We start from the raw sequence: 25,668 nt of genomic DNA on the forward strand, positions 1-25,668 counted from the left end.
CCTTCCACTGTCTATCGGTCCTTCATTATATATAACCCAAACGTATATCCCAATAAATCACAAAGTTATTACCCCCTTAAGACCGTCTAAAAAGTATATTACTACGTAAATGTGTCGTTGATTTCTCCATGTGAGTTCTTATAATTAGGGGTGGGAGAAAAAACGAAAACCGAATAACCGAACCAAACCAAACGATGTTTGGTTTATTTAGTTTTTGGTTAATTTGGTTTGGTTAACTGAATACGTATAATTTTATTCGGTTTGGTTTTGGTTAAATTTTTAAAAATTTGGTTAAACCGAATAAACCGAATAATTTTTAAATTAATATATTTTTATTATATATATAATTAATATTTATTACTTATTTCATACATTAAATACCTAAATTATTTACAAAACTTATTAATTAGTGTAAAACTAGTCAATTTGCAATTTATGGTCAATTGTACTTTTTAGAATCGTCCTTGTTTGTATGTTCACAACCACAGGCTACCGCCTAGACTTTTTTTTTTCTCTTTATTAACTTCAAATCAAAGAAATCTAGCCAAGCTACAGATTAAGTCATTCGGCCATGCCTTTTCATCTTTACCTCCATGCTGATGCGACTTCTACCTACTGGACCATACATCTTCATCTCTACCACCATTACTATCAGATCTCGAATTTCAGTTTAGATATTGCACCACACCAAATTTTCGTCGATTTCAAAATTCCTCACTTCTTCTGCTTTCTGGTTTACGATTTCAAGTTTCAAGCCTTCAAAACAGCAAGTGTATACGATTTCTGGAACAAGAAGATACCAAAATTCTGATGCTAAAAATTAATTTGTGTTTTTCTTTAAGTTCACAAAGGTCTCCTGTTATACCCTAATCTAGTAATCATTTTTTTTTCAGAATCTCTATGATGTCTGGTATTGAATCCAATATTGAAGATGAGATGGCCGGGGAGGATGTAGAGGTGGTCGATCTTGAAAGCAACAACAATGAAGAACAAAACAATTTACAACCACAAGTTAAACGAAGAGCGACCAAAAAAAGAGCAAATGTTTGGCGTCAATTCGATGATTTCATAGATGATACTGGTGTTGAAAAGAGCAAATGCAAACATTGTGGCACCGCATACTCTACTTCGACAGCAAATGGTACAAGTACTGTTCGAACTCATTTAGGAAAATGTGTTATTTATCAGGCAAAATTGAGCAGTGATCAAACACAAATTGCATTTCAAAGTGTTGGTGATGAAAAAAAATGCTGGCATGGAAATTTAACCAACAGGGATGCATTGGCTCACATGATCATTGTAGATGAGCTCCCTTTTAATTTTGTGGAGGGTAAAGGATTTAGGTATTATTCGACTGTGTCTCAACCACTGTTTCATATTCCATGTAGAGCTACTGTCACTAAGGATGTGTATCAGATGTTCCTTGATAAAAAGAAAGAAGTTCATGATATACTTAAAACAAACATAGGTAGGATATGTCTCACTACTGATGGTTGGACTTCAATGCAAAAAATAAGTTATATGAGTCTTACTGCTCACTTTATTGATAATGAATGGAAGTTAAGGAAAAAAGTATTAAACTTTTCCCTCTTAGCAAGTCACCGAGGGGTTGAGATTGGGAAAGCAATAGAGACCCATTTGTTGGAATGGGGAATTGATAATGTTTTGACAATCTCTGTTGACAATGCTAGTTCTAACGATGTCGCGATTGACTACTTGAAAAAAATATTTGCGAATTGGGACAAGTGTGTCTTGAAAGGAAAATGTACTCACATACGATGTGTAGCCCACATTTTAAATTTAGTTGTGCATGATGACATTGGCTTTGTAAGTCAATCGGTTAACAATGTTAGAGGTGCTGTTAAGTGGGTTCGGTAATCTTCATCAAGAATAGATCATTTCAAAAAAATATGCAGAAATGGACAAATGTGGTAGAACGAAAAGTTTGGTATTAGATGTCCCAACAAGGTGGAATTCCACCTATTTGATGTTAGAAACAACGTGTTTGTATGAAAGGGCTTTTAATAGATATGATCGTGAGGATGTGCATTTTGGTGATGATCTTCAAAAGGTGGGATTAAGAGTGCCGACAACACTTGATTGGGAAAATGCAAGAAAGTTAGCTCGGTTTCTAAAACAGTTTTACGAAGTTACTTTAAAGGTATCCGAGACACTTTATGTGACATCACACACTCTTATCGATGATATAGTCACAATTCTTGTGTTATTGAAAGATTGTATCACTGATACTAATGATGAGGGTCTTTCTAAGATGGCAAAAATAATGAAAGACAAATTTGACAAGTACTTTGGCGATATAAAAAAAAACGAACATGTTATTATATATTGCTTCGGTTCTTGATCCAAGGAACAAACTTTTTTACATGAGTATATTACTTAATGATGTATATGGCCAAGTGGAGGGGGAGAAAATGAAAAAAGTTGTAGAGGATGCTCTCGAAGAATTATATCATGAATATGTGAGAATTCATGATCAAAGTTCTTCAACCACATCTTCTACTTCTTCATCAGTCTTGGGGACGCGTTCTGCATATGATGATACAAGTTCAAAATCCACCATAAGAAATAAATTGAGGGAGAAGTTGAAAATGGAAATGAGTGGAACAATGGATTCCAAGAGCGAGTTAGAGAAGTTTTTGAAAGAAGATTTTGAAGAAGATTCCGATAAGTTTGATATCCTGTTATGGTGGAAGGTAAATAGTCCACAATTTCCCATATTATCTTTGATGGCTAGAGACTTGTTGGCAATTCCCGTCTCACCAGTGGCTTCTGAATCAGTGTTTAGTACAAGTGGGAGAGTATTAGACCCATTTAGGAGTTCTTTAACTTCTACTATTGTTGAAGCCTTAATATGTACTCAAGATTGGTTGCGTATAAGTTCAAAACAAGAAGTTGAGGAAGATTGGGAACAAATACAAGAAATTGATGAATGTACTTTTGCATATATTTTTTAGTTTAAACTTATAATCTTGCATTATTAACTTTTTCTTTATTGATTGTAGAACTAAAAAAATGCAGTGTCTCTAAAAAAGTTCAAAGATGATCGGAATGAAGGCGCAAATGTGCAATGTATAAGGTCTACATCTAAAACTAATCTTGTAGTTTTTGATAACTTTAAATTTATTTAAGTTGTATGTGCAGGATTACAGGTTTTTGCCATTGGCTCACTACATGTTTTGGTGCTTAACTGGAGTGAAATGCAAAAGGGCACCTTATGTTTTTTGGCTTTTGCAACTCTTGTTTTGTTATTGTTAATGTCATTATGTTTGAACTTAAAACATATTAGCTTTTGCAACTTTTGTTTCTTTTATTCTTTTACAGAACCATAAGCGGGACTGGGAGGAAGCGATTACTCGAACCAACTCAGGCCTGTCTAACTTCCTGGTATTTAAACTAAATTTTATTATATGGTTTGTGTTTGTCGGTTGTTTCTATGAAGGCATGGGCCTTCCTTGGTGTCTAAACTGTTACTGATATTTCTTGAAACTAGACTTTAGTTTGGAATAAAGTTCACCCAAAGCAGCTTAGAGGAGGTTATATGTATATCTTTTTACCGTTATTGCTTTCAATTGTTAATTATCTATGCTTTTATTTTATAATCTTTATCTGTTAAATGGTAATTAATTGTTTTTTCAACTACAGGTAGTAACTTAAACAAAAATGAAATTGTACTCTAATGAGTCAACTGATGATAAAATTAATTTAATATATTAAGTAAGAATTTGATACTAACCTTTTGTGGGTAAAAGGGCTTTTAAGACAATTATTTTATTATTTCGACTCGAACAATCAACTGTTTCTGTTGATTTTGGGTTGTTTTAGCAGGATGATAAAGACAAGGACCATAGAAAAACAATGAGATTAAGCTTCTTAAGAAGCATTCGAGAGTACCTGGTAAGAAATAAAGAACTTATTTTGTAATGATTAAGAAGGAATTTCACAAAAACCTATAATATAATCTAAATAAAGTAAAAAAAACTCATTTAACTTCTTATATGTAAGTGGTATTTAATCAAGTCTATAATTAAATCAAGAATTACGAGTTTTAATACTTAACTCTACTAAAATACTATATGTAGATATTTTTTTATCTACTCATAAGTCAACCATAAAGATTGTACCTACTGTAGATTTCAAAACTAACAGTGTTCATGCATTCTAAATTTTTTTAAGTAATTCGTTAATTATAACCACTAGGGTGTAAGTGAGCCGAGCTACTCGTGAGCTACTCGGGATCGACTCGTTAAAAGCTCGACTCGAGATTGAATTAAACGAGCCTGAGCCTAAATATGAGGCTCGTTTATTAAACGAGCTCAAGCCGAGCTTCAATTAATGGGCTCGCAAGCCTAAACGAGCATATATATATATATATATATATATATATATATATATATATAATTCCCTCATGTCTCTCTAAATACTCTCTTTCCGATTCTCTTAGCATATCTCTTACATTCCTAGTTCTTTCAAACGCTTCATATTATATCCCTTATACAAAAAAAAAAAAAGAGAGAGAGCTGCTGCTGCACATACAACTCTGGTTGCTTCTCCCCTCACATCTTTCCTTGTAAGTTTACTCTTCTTGATTTTAATTCTTGTTCATATTATGTTTATGGTTTAACGGTAAACCCGGAAAAAACCGTCATATCGAATATTTTGTTGTTATTAATTCCCTCATGTCTCTCTAAATACTCTCTTTCCGATTCTCTTAGCCTATCTCTTACATTCCTAGTTCTTTCAAGCACTTCATATTATATCCCTTATACAAAAAAGAAAAGAAAAAAAAAAAGAAAAGAGAGAGCTGCTGCTGCACATACAACTCTGGTTGCTTCTCCTCTCACATCTTGATGGGTTTTGAGCATTCTAACACTCCTATGGTGTACATGCAACCCTAGAAACCTTGGATCTATGTTTGACTAAGATACATGCAAATAATTATTTTTCCAAGGTTCTTATCCTAACTAGCATGGCATGGGATACTTGAATCAAATAAAACTAGTAGAATTACTTACCTTGTAGTAGTAGTTGATTGTTTGGAGTTTGAGAGCCTAGCACCAATAATGTGGATGCCTCAAATGGAAGTCACAAATCACCACAAACTTGGAAACTTGAGAGAATAGTCACAAACTTCTTGAAATCGGCCCTCTTGGTTTTCACACATCAACTAGTCCCATTTCAAGAACCAAAGCCTCCTTTATATAGTGTGGTGGATTAGGGTTAGATCCATGTAAACCCTAATACCCATGTCTTTTCATTTCCATGAGATCCATGGGTTAAAGCTCCATGGAGTATCCATGGACTTTCCATGCAAGCCTAGCCCATTCCAAATAAGCATTAGCCCACACTATATAAATACAAGAGCCCATATTTAATTAGTCATACTTTTGATCTCTAAATTAATTCTAAATTAATTATAGATCAATACTAATTAAATAATATGATTTTATATTAATGTATTAGGACTTATAATATATTAATAAATCATAACTTATACTATTCTCAAACGATTATCCATAAATTGTTCGGGTGAAGTGCAACCCAAATGGACCATGCCGGGTCGGGTCAAGTACATACCAAATATAGTTATGGACTTAGACACTATATCCAACAGTCTCCCACTTGGATAAGTCTAATAACTATAGTTGCAAGTATGACTTCAGGAACCGATCAGCAATCGTAGCTCTTTAAACTCTGTTGAACTATGAAGCGCCATTTTAGATAAGTGATCATATAATCCTCTGTTCTAGATATCAGCCGGACAAATACATGGAACATGGTCTTGCTTATTGTCCAGCATTTGTTTCCCGATTTCCGATTTGTTTGACATAGAACTTAACTGAACACATCAATTTAGTTCTGACCGGGCCCAGTACATAGGTCAAAACAAAATCATCGAGGGGCCCATATATCGCTTCTAATCCTAGAAGGAACAGATAAACTTCGACTCATATGTTTGCTCTACTACTTGTTGAACTACACACAAAAGCACGGTTTATAACATCGAGTTACCAATGCGTTTTCGTGGAATCAATGCATAACCAACTCATAGGCAACAAATCATATCTCTAGGTTTGAAGACTTATATGATATTACCGTCTCACGATCACTCGAGATAAATTCCATGAAGTGATACAAGTGAGTGTGGGTTGAATCCAATACTCATAACTTATGAGCACTAATGAGTGCTGTAGCCCCGCTTTGTCTAACATCTTAGACCTCTACAAGCCAACCCATGACAGTCTTGATTCATATCTACTTCCAACATATGACCGACTGTGGAGAGTTTGAATAATATGATATAAACCACAACATAATTATTCTGGAAGTCAAAACATGCAAAAAGAAATAATAGTAAACGATTGACAAGAGATATCAACACTTTACTCATAAATAACAGCTTTTATTTATCATCAAATGCCAATTACATTTTACAAATTTCAAGATTATCTAACTACTAAAACTAATATCATCCTTCAGCCCTATGCTCCGAGCATGCTGGAGATGCTTAGCCCGAGTCAGTCACTTTGTGAGAGGATCTGTTGGGTTCTCATCCGATGATACCCTCTTTGCCACGAGGATTCCTTCTTCTATTCAATGTATGATGAAGTGATATAATCTGTCAATGTGTCTGGATATCACATGATCTCTTGGTTCCTTGGCTAAGACAACCGCACTATTGCTGTCACAGAAAATCTCCATTGGCTCCTTTATAGCTGGTACAACTCCAAGGTCTCCGATGAAGTTCTTTAGCCATATAGCCTCCTTTGCTGCTATATACTCTGATTCACAAGTGGAAGCAGCCACTGTCTCCTGCTTGGAACTTTTCCAAGTAATTGCCCCTCCGTTTAGAGTAAAGACCCAGCCGGACTGAGAGCGGAAATTATCCCTGTCAGTCTGAAAGCTAGCATCACTGTACCCTACAACTCTCAAGTCCTCACTGCCACCGAGGGTAAGGACCCAGTCCTTAGTCCTCCGTAGGTACTTGAGGATATTTTTTACCGCAGTCCAGTGTGCCTTGCCAGGGTTCCCCTGATACCTGCTAACCATGCTCAAAGCAAAGGCTACATCAGGTCGAGGACACGTCATAGCATACATGATCGATCCTACAGCTGAAGCATAAGGTATTCGACTCATTTCTGCTATCTCAGCCTCAGTACTAGGGCTTTGTGTCTTACTCAATATGGCGTTACTCTGGATGGGTAACTCTCCTTTCTTGGAGTTATGCATGTTGAACCTTTTCAACACTTTGTCCACATAGGTGCTTTGACTAAGTCCAATTAGTCTTTTACTCCTGTTTCTCAAAATCCTTATCCCTAGGATATAGGCAGCTTCTCCAAGGTCCTTCATAGCGAAACACTTCCCAAGCCAGGACTTTACTTCATGCAGGGTTGGGATGTCATTTCCTATGAGTAGTATGTCATCCACATACAGTACCAAAAAGCTGACTATACTCCCACTAGCCTTGATATAGACACAAGATTCATCTTCACTCCTTGAAAAGCCAAATTCTTTGACTTTCTCATCAAAGCAAAGATTCCATCTGCGAGGTGCCTGTTTTAATCCATAAATGGATTTCTCGAGCTTACACACTCTACTGGGGTACTCTGTACTGACAAAACCCTCTGGCTGAACCATGTAAACATCTTCAGCCAAGTTTCCATTAAGAAAAGCGGTTTTGACATCCATTTGCCATATTTCATAATCATGAAATGCAGCAATGGCTAACAAAACCCTAATAGACTTAATCTTGGCCACTGGTGAAAAGGTCTCATCATAATCAACTCCCGGAGTTTGAGAATAACCATTTGCAACCAGTCGTGCCTTATAAGTGTGTACATTACCATCCATGTCGGTCTTCTTCTTGAAGATCCATTTGCACCCAACTATCTTACGATCAGGTACATTGTCAACCAAGTTTCAAACTTAATTGTCATACATGGACTGTATCTCGCTATCCATAGCCTCTTTCCATTTAGCAGCCTCAGGGCCTGCCATGGCTTCCGTGTAGCTGTTAGGCTCATCCAGATTTACCAGTGTGTTATCACTGATAAGTGTCTCACCTTCTGCAGTAATATGAAAACCATAATAATGCTCAGGTGCATTCCTAACTCTGGTGGAACGTCTCAGAGGTATAGATTCTTCAGTCGGCTCAACAGGAGTTTCCTCCTCAGGTTGAGGGCTAGGGTTTGAGGTTCCTTCACCACTTGACTCTTGAATTTCCTCAAGGTCAATTTGCCTCCCACTGTCTCCTTGGCTCATGAATTCTCTCTCTCGAAAGAATCATCTTCTTGCTACAAAGACCACATTATCACTGGGTCTGTAGAAGATGTAACCAAAGGATTTCTGTGGGTAGCCGATGAAAATACACCTTTCGCTTCGGGGTTCGAGCTTATCGTGAGTCTCGCGTCTCATGAAAGCCTCGCAACCCCAAATCTTGATGTGGTCTAGATTGGGAACTTTTCCAGTCCACACCTCGTGAGGTGTTTTGGCAACCTTCTTTGTAGGGACTAGATTAAGGATATGGGCGGCAGTCTCTAAGGCATACCCCCAAAATGAGATTGGTAGCGAAGCTCGACTCATCATGGAACGAACCATGTCCAACAAGGTCCGATTGCGCCTCTCAGCTACACCATTCAACTGTGGTGTCCTAGGAGGTGTCAATTGTGAGACAATCCCACATTCCTTAAGATAGTCAAGGAACTCAGTACTAAGATACTCACCACCACGATCGGATCGAAGCATCTTAATGTTCCTGCACAACTGATTCTCCACTTCTTGCTTAAACTCTTTGAATTTATCAAAGGTTTCTGACTTATGCTTGATTAGGTAGACATATCCATATCTACTAAAATCATCAGTAAAAGTCAAATAGAACCGATTAACATCTCTTGCGGCGGTTCTGAAGGGTCCACACACATCCGTGTGTATGAGGTCCAACAAACCTTCACCCCTAGCACAAGTGCCAGTAAAAGGTGACTTTGTCATTTTACCAAGCAAACAAGATTCATAACTATCATCTGACTTTAGGTCAAATGACTCCAAGACTCCATCCTTTTGGAGTTGGCCTATGCGTTTCTTGCTTACATGTCCAAGACGACAATGCCATAAGGATGCTTTATCTAAGCTAGTGGAAGAGTTAATACACAATACATTATTTCCTAGATTATCTACAACAAATACAGTTTCATACACGCCATCACAAGGTAATGCTTTAAAATAAAGAACATTATTAAAGAAAGCATCAATACTACCATTATTATTATCAAAATAAAAGGTAAAACCTTGTTTATACAATGCATGAAAGGAAATAACATTTCTTGCCATTTCTGGCGAATAATAACATTTATTCAAATCTAATGTAAACCCACTATTTAGCACTAAGGAATAAACTCCTATCTTGGTGACAGGTGAAGCTTTTCTGTTTCCCATGATCAAGTTTATCTTTCCCTGCTCCACATTCTCACTTCTTTTTAGTCCCTACAAATCACAACATATGTGAATACGACAACTTGTATCAAGGACCCAAGACTTAGAATGAGGTGAGTTATTAGACAATATAGTGTATATACCTGTATGATTGGGTTTTACTTTCCCATCCTTCAAATCTTGCTGGTACTTTGGGCAGTTTCGCTTCCAGTGCGACTTTTCATGACAATAGAAGCATTCAGCCTCATTAGGGTTAGCAGAAGGAGTGACAAAACCTTTCTTGGTTTTGCTTGAAGAGGAGCCTTCAAGGGTCTTACCCTTGGTACCCTTAGAAGGGTTCTTTCTCTTCTTCCCTTTGCCATGCCCGATTGCCAAGACATTGGCCGCAGTTGGAGTAGGAGTAGGAGTAGTAACAACCGACTTACCCTTTAGACCACTTTCGGCGGTCTTCAAGAGTCCTTGAAGTTTGCTGAGGGTGACTTCTTCCTTGTTCATGTGATATGTCATGCGGAATTGATCATAACACGATGGCAAGGAGTGCAAAATGATGTCTATTGCTAACTCCTTAGGGAAGTTCACATTCAGCTTCAGTAAACGGTCCACATACCTTTGCATTTTCTGCATGTGGCCCGTGATGGGTTCACCATCCTTCATTCGGGTTGTTATCATGGAGGAGATTATTTCATATCGCTCTTGACGAGCACTTTGATGGTAGCGGTCCATCAAGTCCTGGTGCATCTCAAAATGATAATAGTCCTCATAGGACTTTTGGAGCTCGGCTGTCATGGTGGCCATCATGATGCATGCCACTTTTGTAGCATCTCTTTCATGTACCTCATATTCAGCAAGCTCTTCAGGAGTAGCAGTTGGCTCGGGTACCTTCAGCTCCTTGTCGAGAACATATTCTGTGTTCTCATACCGAGTGACCATCCTGATGTTTCTGATCCAATCTGTAAAGTTGGACCCATCAAAGATGACTCTCCCACAAAGATTCATGAGAGAGAAGGAGCTAGTAGGGTTTGAGCCAGAAGCATTGTTATTGGAAGACATCTGAAAAGAAGAGGGAATAGATTAGATTAGATATAGAGATAGTCCTTAACAAAACACCCAAATGTAATATTAAGGCTAGGACCCAACACAATATTTTATAACTTAGAAGAGGGATGCCGTAATCTAAGCTATAAGATATTTGAAGGTAGGTGAATGACGATTCACCAATTTCCACCATGAAAAACGAAATATTTAATTAGGTTTTAATTGGTTTAGAAACTCCTAGATTCTTTGAGATTCATTGAACTTTCTTCAATGACATGTTTCAATCTCGAGTGTGCCCTTCAAGTTTTGTGACTGGGATGCCGAGGATCACAAAACAAGGTGTGAAGTAACCATGCAAATTACTTGGTACCCTTAATGTATTACCCCTCAATCGATGTGCCGGTTAACCACACACGCTCCATCGATACTATGATAAATATTAAGCCACCCTTTACCTACCTTGTTAAGTTCAAGTTAGTGTGCCGATTAACCACACACGCTCCACTAACGACTTAAACAAAGTGTAAAGTGTAATTTCATGGATTAACACCTTATTCACATTTTCCTAAAATAACTAAGATTGGGAATTCAATAAAGTTTAGTTACTTTAGTATTATCATTATACTTTTAATGAGAATTTATAAGTCCTTGTCCTACCCGTTCGGCTAACGACCCTCCACCGATCAAGGAAGCGGTGGGTGAGAGTGGACACCCATTAAGTTGTCATTTTATAGGCAACAACCTTATACCCCCCTTATAGACCGGCTTCGTGAATGAGGCGTACTAGCGATAAGACGACTTGATCTTATACATATATAAATATTATTAAACTTATAATATTATAAAGTATAAGGGTTGAGTTTTAACTTTTAAAATTCTAGGGGTTGGAACTAAAGTTTTTAATATGACTTTACATGTTCCAAAACTTGAGGGCAAGTTTTGTAAACTTTCAAAACTTTTCATTTCTCATAACTTATGAGTTAATGGTTATTAAAAATGAAGACTCTTCATTTTTTGTAACCTATGTGTTCTTTTAATGGTTATTTATAAATGTGACTTTTGGTTATCCATAACTTAAGAACTAGTTATGGACTCCATTAAAACACATAAAGATCAAGAATTAATCTAATCAATTATTAGCACATAATTTCTATGATCTTCTAAACTCATATGTTTATGAGTGTTCATATCAAAAATTTCAAGAATCGTAAGTACATATACAAAACTTGAAATTTTGATACGAGCTTTTGAACAAAACTTCGATTTTCAAGTTTTTTTTTTTGCATCAAGTATCAAATAAACAAACCAGGCTCTGATACCACTGATGGGTTTTGAGCATTCTAACACTCCTATGGTGTACATGCAACCCTAGAAACCTTGGATCTATGTTTGACTAAGATACATGCAAATAATTATTTTTCCAAGGTTCTTATCCTAACTAGCATGGCATGGGATAATTGAATCAAATAAAACTAGTAGAATTACTTACCTTGTAGTAGTAGTTGATTGCTTGGAGTTTGAGAGCCTAACACCAATAATGTGGATGCCTCAAATGGAAGTCACAAATCACCACAAACTTGAAAACTTGAGAGAATAGTCACAAACTTCTTGAAATCGGCCCTCTTGGTTTTCACACATCAACTAGTCCCATTTCAAGAACCAAAGCCTCCTTTATATAGTGTGGTGGATTAGGGTTAGATCCATGTAAACCCTAATACCCATGTCTTTTCATTTCCATGAGATCCATGGGTTAAAGCTCCATGGAGTATCCATGGACTTTCCATGCAAGCCTAGCCCATTCCAAATAAGCATTAGCCCACACTATATAAATACAAGAGCCCATATTTAATTAGTCATACTTTTGATCTCTAAATTAATTCTAAATTAATTATAGATCAATACTAATTAAATAATATGATTTTATATTAATATATTAGGACTTATAATATATTAATAAATCATAACTTATACTATTCTCAAACGATTATCCATAAATTGTTCGGGTGAAGTGCAACCCAAATGGACCATGCCGGGTCGGGTCAAGTACATACCAAATATAGTTATGGACTTAGACACTATATCCAACACATCTTTCCTTGTAAGTTTACTCTTCTTGATTTTAATGTTCTTATTTGATTAGTAAAATTATATGGGTTATCACCTAAGGCTTTTAATTTATTAATTTCATCTGGATCTTGTGCTTTTTTACTTTGCCAAATACCCAAAGCTATTGGGTCTAATGTTGTTTCTAAATAAGCAAACATGTCCATACTATCTTTTTTATTGGTTTCCCACATTCTATATATATATATATATATATATATATATATATATATATATATATATATATAGAGGCTCGTTTAGGCTCGATTAGGCTCGTGAGCCCACTAATTTTTCACCAGCCGAGCTCGAGCTTCCTCAAAATTAAACGAGCTGAGCTCGAGCTTGGTCAGGCTCGGCCTCGGCTCGGCTCGTTTACACCCCTAATAACCAATGATTGAATCTTTAAATCCTAAAGAAAGACAAAAAAGTTACCTGATGGTTGACAATTGCAGCAATTAATTGCGGGAAGGAAATAAAAAGCACGCTTTTGTTGAGAGTGATAGTAAGAAGAAAGGGAATTAGATAAACCAGGTTCTTGCGATTTTGAAGGTAATGGCATTTTGGTCATTTTTTTTCAAAATTTACAATTTAATTGATTTCGCTTTTAAAAAAAATGGTTATAAAATGTTGAAAAAAACTTAAAAAAATCAGATTTGATATATATATATATATATATATATATATATATATATATATATATATATATGTTAGTCATATCTTAAATTTTAAGAGGTATAAGATATAAAGCTTTTTATACAAATTAATTATGCATAAATAAATCATTAATACTTGTCAAAAGTTTGAATACTTAAATTAAAGAAGCTTATTAAGAAATTTAATTTGAAGCAAAATGACAATTTTAAATTATTAAATTCATTTATGTAAATTAATTTACATTTTTTAAACTAAACACCTATAATAGTTAATGTACATCAAATGTATAAACAATCAATGTAAATATAAGTTCTAAACATAAATATTTTATTTAAAAGTGGTTATTTTTTTATTATATATAACTAATAATAAAATCTAATACTTATTTTCATGTAAGAAAACTATTCGCCAGAAGATCTATTTATCACCGCTGCTTTACACGGGCACACATCTAGTATATATATATATATATATATATATATATATATATATATATATATATATATATATATATATATATATTAAATGATTAAGAAGGGTAAATTTCATATTTCGTTATTAGATCGAATAAATTACGTATTTTGACCTTTAGTAAGGGAATATATGAAAATCATCGTGATGCTTTTTGAGTTTGAACAGGACGCACTGTATGAAATTGAAAGCTATAATTTCCATATAATCTGAAAATGAATTAATTACTTAATTAAAAACACTTTTGAAAAAAAACACAAACATCACAAGCACATTTTTTTGTTGTTTTCTCTCCTGATATGGTTATGTGTCAAGTGCAATGAACTTTTATTGTTTTTTAAATAACAGTGTACTTTTGTTGTTTTGTTTATAATGGATTTCTACTTTGATGTCGACTCTATTTTCTTGCTAACAAAGTGATTGCATCTACTTTGTTGAGGTTTTTTTTCTTCTTTTGTGTATGGCTTAGGTGGTATAAAGGTTACGGTTCCAAGCTGTTATAAAAAGAGCTTTAAGTTTAAGAGGTACCATTTGATTCCTTAATTTTTTTTACTATATGATTATGTAGACAATATATATATCCAAATAACGAAATGTGTAATGATTTTTTATGATACGATACCATAATGTCAAGACTTTCTAAAAGTACAATGCTTTAAAGTGGCTATTGTTGAATTCGTTTAATTCTTTTTTAGAGAACTTATATGGTTTCATGTTTTTTGCAGGTTATCATGTGACCAGAACTAAAAAAATAGTTTATCAAGTTTGAAGGTTCTATTGTTTAAACAGAGATAATTTTAAATATTTTTGATCTTATTCGTGTAACTGGTGGCTTCTAAAATGTTTATCAGGTGTTGTGTAAAATGTTTATTAAGCTGTCCTGACATTCGCTACAAACTTGGTAAGAAACGTAAAGCATTGTAAACTTTGTTGCTATTTCCTGTTTTTGAATAAATGACTATGAAATACTTTGAATAAATGACTATGAAATACCCTCCAACCCCCGCAACTCCAACACCCGCAACGCGGGATTCTTCCCTAGTTTTATCTAATGCGTATTTCATAAAAAATAAATAATAAAGGTAATCAAATTTAAGCTATTTGATTGTTTAACGTAAATCACAAATATAGCTATTAGAAATACAAAATAAATAAATCAACAAAATATAAGATATTACAACAAATATGAAAAAAAATCCTTCTTAATAAATGAATGTTTTTTTTGCCACGTGTCAATCTCTCATGAGTTTTGACACTTGTCATTTTGTGGTATTTTTGAAATAAATATTATCCACTTGTCAATTTTTGTTTTGTTTCAATTTTTAAAATTAAAATCATATACTTATATATGTAAAGTATTAAATATCATATATATGATATTAAATTGCAATAAATACGTTTCTTCCTTTCTTTATTTAAAGTTGTACATTAAAAATTATTTTTTATTTACATTTTAATGTTTAATCTTTTTTTAAATCAACCCGTGTATTACACGGGTCTGACACATAGTAATAAAATTATACTAGAAACAACTTGCTGCCATTATTTATTTACTTTTATTCTCTACTACATCTAGACTTTTGTTACCCTACTTTGTGCCTTCCCCATAAACCCACAGTATACTTTATACAATACAAACCCACCCACAACACATGATAAGAAGAAAGAAGTACTTACAAGTTACTCAAGAGTCAAAGAACTATCGAACAAAGCAAAAAAGATGCGAGATGGCCGAGGCACCGAGGACAGTGGCGAAGTGCGAAGAAGAAGAGTGGAGTCGTCCGTGGGCAGACGCTTGGTAGCGTGGTACTTTCCCCAAGAAGCTTCAAATACCAAAAATATGTATTTGTTGTTTCTTTAGGGTTTTATGTTCCTATCTTGAATAGTTTTGATCTTTGTTATTACTATAATTTAATGAGATCACAAATTTAAAATCGGTAACTAGCTTCTATTATCTGTTAGAGATTTGTTTATTTTTGTTTACCATCTTAAAAGTAGTTTCATTTTTCCCTTATTTTTTTATTATGTCAAAATGATAAATATCAAATCTTTAAAAAAATATTAGTTTTGTTTGTTGACTTTCAAGATAGGGTATTCGTGTGTCCTTATAATCACAAGGGTGTTTAACTAAAAAATAGAATACAATTTGTAAAAGGAAAATCTGAACAAGGGGTGTCCATGGACACCCTTGATCATAGTGTAAGCTCGCCTTTGACTAGAACTCACACTTCATTTTTATAAAAGAGAGCACATTACACTTTTACATATATGTCAAACATACTCGGCTTTTATAAAACTTATATAACGATATTCATTATGTCTAGAACTTACCCACAATGTAAGTTAGGGCTGAGAGTTATTCACAAACTTTTTAGTTAAAGGATTTTTAGTGAGACGTTACGTTTTTCATTAGTTGAGTCTAAACACTTAGCATACCCACACTATTGTAACCGTTAATCTTCGGAGCAAGATACATATGTATAGATCTATACGGGTTTGGCATCCCCACATGCGGTTGCTAGCTACAACCCTTGACCGATCAATCGAAGTGGGTGATAGGTGTCTACAATTTTTACTACAACGTCCTTGTAGGGGGGGGGGGGTACATTCAGTTACATAGCTCGGTTATAGGACTCACTATAAACATTAACTAGTATATCTCTCTCTCACTACAACCATGGGCTTGGTTGCTTTCAAAACTATTTTTAAGTATGAAATTACTTATGTAGCATAATGTTGGATTAGGTGTCTAAGCCCATAACTATAATTGATATGTACTTGACCCGATAGTAGCATGGTCCTTTTAGGTTGCCTTCACCGGAGCAATTTGATAGGATGGATATTTGAGAAAGAGGTTATTTGTGATTTATTAATATATTATTCTTATAATATATTAATTGAGAAATCATATTTTTTAATTGGTATTGATTAGGAATTAATTTGGAATTAATTTAGTGATCAAAAGAGGCTGATTAAATTAACGGGGACTATTTAGGTAAATCAGTAATACATATAGTTTGGGCTAATGATCCATGTTGATTAGGGATGGACTAAATCTATGTGAGAGTCCATGAAGAGTTAGTCCAAAGGGCCTGTCACATGGTTATTGGATTGCTTAAAGGCTTAAGTAAATGAATTAGGGTTTACAAGTTAAAACCGTAGGAATTCCACACTATAAATGTAACCCCTAGCACTGCCAAAATCGGCCAAGACTTCCAATAAGAAACCCTAGCCGATTTTTGGTGCCTCCTAGCCTCTCTCTCATAGTTCTCCATTGTTCTTTGTGTTTGTGACTTATTTGAGATATCACATTTGAGGTACTAAGCTCTGGAAAGGCCAAATTCCACAAAGCTACAACAAAGATTTATTCATCTAACTTGTTTTATGTTGTAAATCTCAAAATTGTATGCTAGTTAGGGTTCATGCTTTGGATAAACGAAAATTGTGTGTATAACTTGAGAAAACTTAGATCCAAAGCATTAGGGTTGTATGTGTACCATAGGATTGTTATAATACTCAAAACCCATCAGTGGTATCAGAGCCTAGGGTGGTTTCTGTTATATTGATGCATTGGTTAATTGTTCAAAGTTGAAGCAAATTGAAATCTGACGTCTGAACGGTGGACTCGACGAGTCCTATGAAGGAACTTGACGAGTTGAGCCAAGTCGAGGAGTCCATTGCTTGACTCGACGAGTTGAATCATCTGTTGGTAGATTTTTGATTTTTTTGGCCAAAATTGGATTAGAATCATTACCACAAACTGTTTTGACTGATAAAAATCGTTTTTTATGATAAGCTAATGATTATACTCATCCAATTGAAGGATAATTGTCAAAATTTCAGATAATCACTTGTTTATGTAATAAATTAATTATTTGTAGAATTTGATGTGAATTATCTTTCTATATGAAATTAGATTAGGTCAAATTTTGTGATATAGATAAGTTATATGATTAATTTAATTGTTTTCAAATTTAATCTAAGAGGTTTTGAAAAGTTTCAAAACTTGGCCTCAACTTTTGGAATTTAAAATTTAATTAAAAGTCTTAATTTTGAAATATTAAAATCTGAAACCATAGTAATTTGAAAAAGTTTCAAAAAATGCACCTCTTGGTTTTGTAATTTAAAATTTAATCAAATAGCTTTAATTTTGAAATCTTAAATTTAGAACCTTGATATTTTAAATAGTTTAAATTACACCCTTATGGATTTTATTAAATTAATTAAGTGTTTAATTAAAAGAGAGAATTAATAAATCCATAATAATATGATTTAAGTTTAATGAAATTAAAAGTCTAATTTATTAATAGATTAAACCACATAGTATTTTAAAAGTGTAAAATACACCCTTATACCATATAAAATTAAAAGTTTACTATATTATATATGTATAAGTAAAAAGTCAGTCTTACCGTTAGTAGGCCTCATTCACGAAGCTGGTCTATAAGGGGTGTTTAAGGAAATTGCCTATAAAATGGTGATTGAATGGATGTCCACTCTCACCCACCGCACTCTTGACTAGTGGAGGGTCGTTAGCCGAATGGGCAGGATAGGACACAAACTCTCATTAATAAGTGTAATGAAGTACAAGTAACTAGATGTTTTAAAAATTCCCAAATCTTAGTTACTTTAGGAAAAACATGTGAATTTGGTGCTAATCCATGAAATTGCACATTGCACCTTGTTGGTCGTTAGTGGAGCGTGTGTGGTTAAACGACACACTAATATGGGACTAATGTAGGATGGCAATGGGTAGCTCGTAGATTATCATATATCGATGGAGCGTGTGTGGTTAACCGACACATTGATTTAATGATAAATGACTTCGAGAGTACCAAGCTAATTTGCATGGTTATTCACACCTTGTTTGTGATCCTCGGTATCCCAGTCACAAACTTGAAGGGCATAATCGAGATTAAACATGTCATTGAAAAGTTCAATGAATCTCAAAGAATCTAGGAATTTCAATTCATTTAAAACCTAATGTTCATTTTCGTTTTTCATGGTGGAAATTGGTAAATCGTCATTTACCTACCTTCAAATATTTTGCAATTGGATTACGGCATCCCTCTTCTGAATTGTAGAATATTGTGTTGGGTCCTAGCCTTAATATTTCATTTGGGTGTTATATTAAGGACTTAAATCAACTAACTTGAATTTCTCCCTTGTAGATGTCTAGTTCTGACAACTATGGTCTTCCCAAATCTTTTGGAAAAAGCTTTCCTCGTGAACATGATGTTCCACGATAATATCTAGGAACTGGAAATCATACTTCACTTCCTCCACCTCCTCCAATAATTCTCCCTGACCCACATGTTCGAAGACTTGAAAAGTTCAAGGTCACCCAAGCCCTATTGGCAAGCAAACACGAAGATGGAAGGTCTGTGTGTGCACACGTCTTGGAGATGAAGTCACACATTGACAGGTTGGGATTGTTAGGAGTCGTTGTCTCGAGGAAGCTGACTGTGGACTTGGTTCTTCAATCACTTCCTGAGTCATATAGTGAGTTCGTTAAAGATTACTATATGACAGACCACGACGTGAACCTTATCGATCTTACCTAGTTGCTAATTGTTGCTGAATCAGAAATGATTTGGCGCACTGGTAAAGCAAAATTGATTGGAAGATCTACTTACCAAGCTGCCATGGACATAAGCAATGACATAGATAGTCCAGAAATGATCCCTTCTCCTAAGGGAAGGGAATTGGCCATGGTCAAAACATTTGACCATAAGAGAAAAGCCAGTTCTGAGATAGTTCCATGTGCAAATGCCAAAGAGTCCACTTGTTTCTACTGCCATTTGAAAGGACATTGGAAGCGAAGCTGCCCTGACTACCTGAGAGATCTAAGAGAGGGTAAAATCAAATCGTATGGTTCTACTTCAGGTAAGTCCACTATCTAACTCTATTAAGTTCCTATTTATAGATTCTTAATACATGATGTGATAAGATTGCATTTTTTATGTTTTGTAGGATCGAAGAAAAGAAAGGAAGCTTAAAGGAAGAGTGAACCGAGTCTGGTCGCGAAGAGATGGATTTCGATCGCATGGTTCGATGATCAGATTTTTGAGCTGCTACTTAGGAGTTATGATAGATTGCTTAGGAATATTTAATAACATAGTTTTCATTTGTAATTGCATTGTAAGGACAATTTTTTCCGTAATTTTATAAATAAAGAAAAATTTGATTTTGTCTTATTTTATATTTCCTTGCAATGGCATTTGTGAAAATTGGTGTTTATATATTGTTAGCAATGTTGTAAATGGATTTGATTCTTAGTTTGTGGTAATGTCATAATTTACCAAATAAGGAAAGATTCTCATCACCCAAGTTTCAATTGGATAGAAACTTGGAATCATGCGACTTGTATTGTATGATGAATGAGAACCTTCATCTTTGGGAAATAAAGACTAATTCCTTGTTCACATAAAGACATGAGTCACGTGAAGGACAAAAGGACCTGGTACACATTGTTGTGCACTGTTCAGGTCCGCCACAAAGAACGATAAGCCTATTCATCATGATTTACTAAAAGTTTAGTAAACATGGTTATACTTACGAGATTAAGTGTAACTCTGAATCATTGGAAAAGTTTCGATGTATAGCAGAACAAATAAGAAGAATCAATTAGGCAGAAAGATAAAAGTTTCTACAATCTGAAAGGAGAGGATAGTATTAATGTATCGTGTTTTATGATCATCTTAGTGATTATGAAACCATATCACAATTGATCATCTATGGAAACCTTAGTGCATTAGCATGGCTAAGAAGAGGAATCAAGAATTGTTGAAATGGTTGAATCAAAAAGGTGAGTCGTACTTCATTCCAAAATCAAGTCTTAAAGTCATACTTTGCGCCTTGAGTGACAAATATTAAGAAGGTTTATAACACACTCATCAAAATTGGAGCAGAAATGTTTCTTACTCTTGCACATTTGAAGTTGGTAGTTGTGATGTTTTGGATAAAACAAAGACCAACTAAGACCAATTGTATGAAGTGTTTTTCTTGATAAGAATCCACACTAACTCTTGAATATTTGTTTGTCAAGGAATTTTTCTTGACAAGAGAATCTTATATGTCAAGAGGTCAGTGAGAGTCTTAAAGATCTTGACAATTTTCAAGAACTAACCAAGAGTAAACCTATTGTTAATCACTAGCACACGACCTGAGGTTTGTAACCTATCATGTTGACACATTCTTGTTTTTGTGCCATTCCAGTTGAAGTTGACCATGCATGTAAGTTCTATGAGTTCTCAATTGTTTGCATAACAACTTGGAAACAATGGTAGGCCCTTGTGCTACTAGTAGGCAAGAAATCAAGATTGACCAAGTTCATTCCATGCGAGTTTGAATTTGTCATAGACCTTATCTTATGATAGTGGTTGGAAATGACAAATTTACATGGAAAGAACACATACACCATAAAATCTAAGTGGTAAAGATTTCTCTCCACTGAGTGTGAGGAAACGCTTTCACTAAGTAGATTTTGAGGAGATAGCAGTTGTGTTAATTGCGTTCTCAAATTCAATTATGATTACGACATCCCTTTTCATAGTTCGAATTGTGAGAAATGGCAAAAGGTTTAAACATTTAGGACTTATCGCAATAAGTTCTGAAATAATTTAGACACACATATGAGATTTCTAAAAGGTGTATGAGCTTAGATAAAGGATTATCGAAGCATCTCGTGTCAGAAATCTGAACCTTGGTAAGAAAGTCAATAAGTATTGATTTCTAGAGGTCCAGCTGTGTTCTGGGTGCATGTCAAAGCTAGTGGGATCATAAATGTTATGCTAGTAACAAAATAATTGTTATGCTAGTGGGAGCATAATTATTATGGTAAGTGTTGCGAGTTAGCAATGTTATTTATAGGAAACAAGGTTTTAATTTGCAAAGTTGTAAAGTTTGAAAAGTTGTTTCATAATAGTAAGGGAGAGGATACTTATACTTTATTTCGAATCTAAAAGTTTAGATGGAGGTATTAATCAGACTTAGTCATGAGCATATATGAATATCATGGTGAAATGTTTCAACATTGAAAAATTCCATATATGGGAATATTATAGCATGACACTGGTAAAGTATCATGTCTTTATGTAAGACATTATGAATCGTATCCCATAGGCTTCGGATATAGGATCGATTACATATTCTATAATGTTTACATGTTTTGATTTTTCCAAATGCCTAGGGCATTAAGAAGGAAAAAGGGACCAGAACCGAATATGACTTAAGTAGTTAAACAACTGTCAACGACAATCTAAGGTTCGCTAAGGATTGGTCACTTGTAGGCAGTTGGAAGTATAGTAATAGATGGACCATATTGACATAATTATGAATAGATAAGGATTCTATTAAGAATGAATTGTCATATGGCAAATATGGAAATATTTCCATAATGGGAGTTGGATATTAAGAATCTATGTGTAGGTTAAGAAACTTTTATGCGAGAAGGATGTTCAAAGGAATTTACTTTGAATGTGACACTTCGTATCTATGGAGTTGTCTTGTGACAATCTCTAATGGAACGTTTTGTAATATCATTGGCAAAGTCTTTGTGACTTTGGTGCTATGATGTTACAAAAGGATCATTGCATAAAAGGTTAGAATCTAACACATTCTAATAGTGGCAAGAATTTGGTATTCTTACACTTGCGACAAGGATTTGGAATTATGAAATGAGCATCATTGGAAATATTTTCAATTGATCTATTTCACAAAGAAAGGACCACAGGTAAACATAGTGTGCATGCTTGGAGCATGGGATAACTATTGTTTAATTCAAGTATTTAGTTGATGGGTCGAAACATTATACATTGAATAATGTGTAATCAATATGGTGATTAAATAATAAGTGTTTTATTTACATTCAAAACTTTTGAGACCATATTGGATCATACTTTGGAAGTAAGTAATGAGGTAAGGCTGTCATGAATCCGACTGTAGATTGTCTGAAGTGTTCAGGCATAGCAAAAGTTTACTACAGTATGTTGGATTAGGTATATAAGCCCATATCTATAATTGGTATGTACTTGACCCGATAGTAGCATGGTCCTTTTGGGTTGCCTTCACCATATCAACTTGACTAGATGAATTATGGAGAAAGAGGTTAATTGTGATTTATTAATATATTATTAGAATAGTATATTAATTGAGAAATCATATTATTTAATTAATATTAGTCAAGAATTAATTTAGAATTAATTTAGTGATCAAAAGAGATTAATTAAATTAAGGGGACTGATATTGTAATTATAAGATAATTGCAAAATGGGCTGAGGACTCCTAAAAGAAGGTGGAGGACGAATTCTATGGAAGCCCATATTGAATTCGTCCAAAGGGATCTTATGGAAGGATCTGCTGGGCTGCTTAAGGCCTAAGCAACCAGATTAGGTGTTTGACTGAAACCCTAACAGCTCAACTATATAAATACCCCTTGAGACTCCAAGTTTCAGCCACTTGAACCCTAAGAAGAGCTCCAACCGAAATTGTGATCCCTAGCCTCTCTCTCATATTCCTCCAACTTGCTCTTTGTGTTTGTGATCGATTAGAGGTATCACGCTTGAGATACTAAGCTCTCAAAGGTTGAAGATCTTCAAGCTACAAAGTAAGGTAATCATCTAACTTGGTTATTATGTCAATTTCGAAAATAGCATGTTAGATTAGGGTTATGGCTTTGGATAATTTTGTGGCATGTACAATTAGAGAAAACCTAGATCCAAAGCTTTAATTTTGCATGTGCACCATAGGATTGATGTAATGCTCAAAACTCATCAGTGGTATCAGAGCTTAGGTCGTTTTTCTGTTGTATTTGATGCATATCTTAATTGTTCAAAGCTGGAAAAGTCGAAAATCTGGAATCTAGCAGCATGGACTCGACAAGTCCAAAGTTTGACTTGACTAGTCGGCTCGTCTGTTGGCATATTTTTCGGGATTTTGACCAGAATTGGGTTAGAATAATTACCAAAAATGTTTTTGACTGATAAAATTCGATTTTTTTTTTCAATATGGTAATGACTATCCTCATCCAATTAGAAGATAATTGTCAAATTCTAAGATAATTACAAGTTTATAAGATAAAATTAATTATTTGTATTATCTGATGTGAATTATCTTGCCATAAATTGAATTAGGTCAAATTTAGATAATGACAAAATTATTTGATTAATTAAATTATTTTTTAAATTAGATCTAAAAGGTTTTGAAAAGTTTCAAAACTTTCCCTCAAGTTTTGGAATTTAAATTTTGATTAAGAAGTTTTAATTTTGACATATTTAAACTCTAAACCCTAGAGTTTTAAAAGTTTAAAATTCAACCCTCACACTATTATAATATTAAAAGATTAATATATATATATATATATATATATATATATATATATATATATATATATCTATACCATCTTATAATGCATTCATAATCAATGTCTTAATTACAAATTGTAAAGCCAAAGGTACAACAAATAAAACCTATTATCTTAAAAAACAAGGAAACATGATCCGGACCGTCGAATCTGTATTGGACGGTGGAGATTATTCTGTTTGGGATCCATGTGAAATGATGATATCCAATCACAATAGAGTGTACCCATGTACAAGTAATTACACATTAGATACTACCCACTAAAGCTTGTTCAATCAAAAGAAGTTTGGGCGGCATTCTGGTATCAAAAATAAAAATCCCGGTTAGTTCAAAATTTGAATCGGAAGAAAACTAAAAATCCTACTCCAAAATCATTATTTCTCCCCATGCTCTCGTGTCTCTCTCTCTCTCTCTGTGGAAAACCCTAATCGCCCTTCTGGTTTTCTGAACCAGGTTCATCCACTCTTGCCTCCGCTCCCATCGGACCACCACAGTCCCCCCACCGGATCGCTAAAACAATAACCACTACAACGCACAATCCTTTCAAAACACCCTAGCCAAACAAGCCCCTTCCTCTATTCTCATTCCATACTTGTGAACAACGAAGGCTGAAGCAACGAAAACCCTGCTTTTCCTTACTTGTGAACAACCGGCCGCCATCGATGATTGCAACTACAACAACCTGCTTTTCCCTCATCGACGTCTCCTTTTCTGTGTGTATCGGGTGCTCAGGACCTCAACATCACTCGCCTCCCTCTACAGCCGCCACCGTCACACATTCCAGGCACACACACAAACATACACCAGCTATCGGGCCTCCACCATCTCCTGAAACCCTTGCCTTCCACTGCACCTCTTCCATCACTTCTACAACAACTACTGCTAGAAGTTGGGTCATTAATTTTGTTGTTATTTGTTTGCATCTGGTTGTGAAGGTTTTGATCAAATCGGTAACAACATGGTAAGATTCCCCTACTTTTGTGTTTATATGTTTACATATGGAGTTTTTGGTTTCGATTACATATCTTCTTTGATTATATGGAATGAGAGGAACCGATGGTTTTGGAGACAAGGCCCATGCCAGTTGACTGGGAAATATAACATGGCAGGTAACATTTTTTCTTTTGCTCTTGCTACTAGCTTCACATGTTTGACAGGTTCTCGAGTTGTATACAAATATTTGTGTACAGGTGTGTTGATTTTTCAGTAATTGAGTGTATCTGTAGGTAGTTGTATGTCTATCAGTCTATTATTGAAGAAAATTGTACCATAATGTATATTTGTTATGCTTTTTATTGGGGAGCTTCTGATTTTTTTTGGGATCTCAATAGCATCGTAGCTGTTGTTCAAGATCTGAAGTTGAATCCTAGCATCGAGACAGGAGTTGCTTCATAGTAAAGCCTTAGAAGTTATAATGCTTAATCTTAGTTTTGTTTCTATTTTTCATTAATTTAATCTAAATTTGTTTGTTATGGTTACCCTTTTTTAGGGTTTCTCAAGGTGTTAGTTCCAGGGGTTTTGGTGGGTTTGCAGAGATTGTAAAAGGAATATTGAATAAACAACAAAGAAGTAGGCTTAGAAAAAGGCTTGAACAAC

General features: G+C 34.6%; 1 pseudogene across 1 annotated transcript; it reads left to right on the forward strand.

Annotated features, from left to right (window-relative positions):
* The first annotated feature begins 525 nt into the window (after positions 1-525).
* Positions 526-14,727, forward strand: LOC145139234 (zinc finger BED domain-containing protein RICESLEEPER 2-like; annotated as a pseudogene). Its single transcript, XR_013721859.1, has 6 exons — positions 526-1,876; positions 1,956-3,097; positions 3,163-3,405; positions 13,038-13,134; positions 14,180-14,234; positions 14,436-14,727. The product of XR_013721859.1 is annotated as a zinc finger BED domain-containing protein RICESLEEPER 2-like (transcript).
* Positions 14,728-25,668: the final 10,941 nt, after the last annotated feature.

This window comes from Lactuca virosa, chromosome 9 (assembly GCF_052849685.1).
Source record: "Lactuca virosa cultivar CGN04683 chromosome 9, Lactuca_virosa_CGN04683_v6, whole genome shotgun sequence".
NCBI classification, from domain to species: Eukaryota; Viridiplantae; Streptophyta; class Magnoliopsida; order Asterales; family Asteraceae; genus Lactuca; species Lactuca virosa.